Genomic DNA, 3,198 nt, shown 5'->3' with positions numbered 1-3,198 from the left:
TCCCCATCGACCCTGCCTTGAGTGTGACAGGGGGCAGTGCCCCAATCCCCCAATCGGCCGTACCCTGAGCGTGACTAGGGGTGGCATCGCAACCTCCGGATCCACCCTGCTCTGTGCATGACAGGGGGCGGCGCCCCTACTCCCCAGTCGGCCTTGCTCTGAGCCCAACCAGGTGCTGCACCTAGGGATTGGGCCTGCCCTCTGCCACCCGGGAGCAGGCCTAAGCCAGCAGGTCATTATCTCCTGAGGGGTCCCAGACTGCGAGAGGGCACAGGACGGGCTGAGGCACCCCCTCTCCCCCCTGAGTGCACAAATTTTTGTGCACCGGGCCTCTTGTATATATATATATATGTGTGTGTGTGTGTGTGTGTGTGTGTCTTAAAAGAACAACTTGGCTGAGAACTCCATATCAAGGAAGAATAAGAAATATTAAAGATGTGAGAGGAGGGAAATAAAAAGTGAATGTCCTAGGAGAATGGCGTGAGCCTTTTCTAAAGCAACTAGATTAACCTTAGATCAATGAATTCCTCACCAATTCTTGAAGAATGGGAATAATCAGAGAATTTGTTTCATATTTTTTCATTTCAGTACTAATAATAAGGATAAGTAACATTTGTTGAACAATATTGTAGACCAGACATGGGGCACTGTATTTTATATGAATTATCTTGTTTAATTATTTTAACAAGTCAATGTTAGTAGGTAGTGCTATTCTTCTCATTCTACATATGAAAATCTTAAGATACTGACATCCTGATCTCTAATATTATTTTTTTTTCATTAAAAGTAACTAAGACTTTTTGAGGAAATAATTGATTCTGGTTTCCTGCCAACAGATATAAAGTAAATTTGAACCATTTTATGTGTCAGAAAGCAAGAAAGCTTTCAAACATTAATGAGTTCATGTCCAAAGAATTTAAGAATCAACAGAAGAGGGGGTTCTATTGGTGAAAGGTACAATAATGGAGAGTTATGACTGTCATTGAAATACATCAACTCTATGAGGCATTATGAGTCCACAATTACACACAGACAATGTGATATTATTAACTTATTATTGGATCATTGAAAAATATGAAAATCAATTAATCCTAGTCACAACATAAGGCATTTTAAAAATTTGGACCTTTATTTTGTAAAATTACAAATCCTCAAAATTGCAACAATAATACATTAAACTCTTCTCCAATATTCACTGATTTTAGTTTGCTATATTTGTTTATACATCCATTTAAATGCTTTTGTAAGTTGCAGCTATTTGATCATTTGTCCCAAATATTTCATCATGGATCATGGAAGGTACAGAGACATTCTCATCATACTAACCACAATATAAATTTAACATTTTTCTACTATTGGTAACTAATACACAGGCCATAACATAACTTTGCCAATTATAGCAAAAATATCTTCTATAGAATTTTATTTCTGATCTAGCATTCATTCCAGAATCTCAAATTGCTTCTAGCTGTCAGATTTTTTAGGTTCATTTTTTTCTGAGATAATTCTTCAACCTTTCTTTTTCTTTCATGATATTTAGAATTTTTACATGTACATGCCAGTTGTATTGTTGGAAGGCCCTCAATTTTGGTTTGTTTTATATTTTCTGAAGTGTTTGTATAATTTTTGCCTTATGACTAGATTCAGATCATACATTTTTGGGTAAAATATTGTATTAATGATGTTGTTTATTCCTCAGGGAATCACATCTAGAGACACATTATTGGTGGTATTAATTTTGATCACCTGACCTGGTTAAGGAGGCATTAAAAATATTTTTTAAAATTGATTTCAGAGAGGAAGGAAAAGGGAGAGAGAGATAGAAACATTAATGATGAGAGATAATCATTGATCGACTGTATTCTGCATGCTCCACACTGGGGATCGAGCCCGCAATCTGGGTATGTGCCCTGATCTGGAATTGAACCGTGACCTCCTGGTTCATGGGTCTATGTTTAACTACTGAGCCATGCTGGCTGAGCTAAGGAGGCATTTAAAAAAAAATTCATAGGCTGTACACAAAAACTTCAAAAGCCATAAGAAATCTGGAAATTTCAATGGGATATCATTTAAAATATCCTTCAGAGTTAGAATGTCCTAAAGGTACAACAGAAGTATCTCTCAGTTATTGAAGTCTTAGAAACCCCTCATATACAAAGGTATCCCAATTTATAGTTTTGCATCTGAAAACCCTAAAACCCAATTAGTTGACCATCCAAGATGGAAGTTATAGACTTCTGTGAGCAAATAAAAAATATTGACATGAATATAACTCTAATTCAAGGAAATAGGTTAAATTGTTTCTTCACCCTTGAAGTTATGAAATTATTGACATAATATTAAAAACATTGTCCAACATGTTCTATCAGTTTCCTGAAAAGGAAACTAGGGATCCTCTTGACTTGAGTTGGTGAAAAATACAGTATACAGATGATGGACTATAGAATTGTACATCTAAAACCTATATAATTTTATTAATAAATATCACCCAAATAAATTCAATAAAAATGAACAAAATAAATGTAAAAAAGCAAAGAAATTAATTATCTTAACTACTTTTCTGATAGGAAATAACTTCCAAAAATTGGGATGGTACAGATACTTTTCATGTAGGTAAGAGATAGAATATACAAATAAATGTTTAGAGCAGTGCTTCTCAACCTTGGCACTGTAGATAATTCTTTACAAGGAGCTGCCTTGGCACTGTAGGATGTTTAGCAGCATCCTTTTACCCACTAGACGCCAGGAGCACCACCTCCCCAAGTTGTGATAACCAAAATGTCTTCCGACCTTTTCAAATGTCCTCTGGAGGACCAAATTAACCACAGGCCAGGGACAATTGTTTTCGGGGAGTCAAATTCATAGTACAAATATCTTTATTTTTTTATTTTTATTTACTTTTTATTTTTTAAAATTAAATCGTTATTGTTCAGATTATTACAGTTGTTCCTCTTTTTTCCACCCATAGCTCCCCTCCACCCGGTTCCCACCCCGCCCTCTGTCCTTACATCCCCCCTACTATCCTCATCCATAGGTGTACGATTTTAATCCAGTCTCTTCCCGTATCCCCCACACTCCATTCCCCCCCCCGCCCCGAGAATAGTCAGTCCACTCCCTTTCTATGCCCCTGATTCTATTATAATCACCAGTTTATTCTGTTCATCAGATTATTTATTCACTTGATTTTTAGATTCACTT

The sequence above is a fragment of the Myotis brandtii genome, unplaced genomic scaffold, assembly GCF_000412655.1.
Source record: "Myotis brandtii unplaced genomic scaffold, ASM41265v1 scaffold5679, whole genome shotgun sequence".
Classification (NCBI taxonomy): Eukaryota; Metazoa; Chordata; class Mammalia; order Chiroptera; family Vespertilionidae; genus Myotis; species Myotis brandtii.
The sequence above is the reverse complement of the archived record's forward strand: the minus strand, read 5'-3'. Positions refer to the sequence as shown.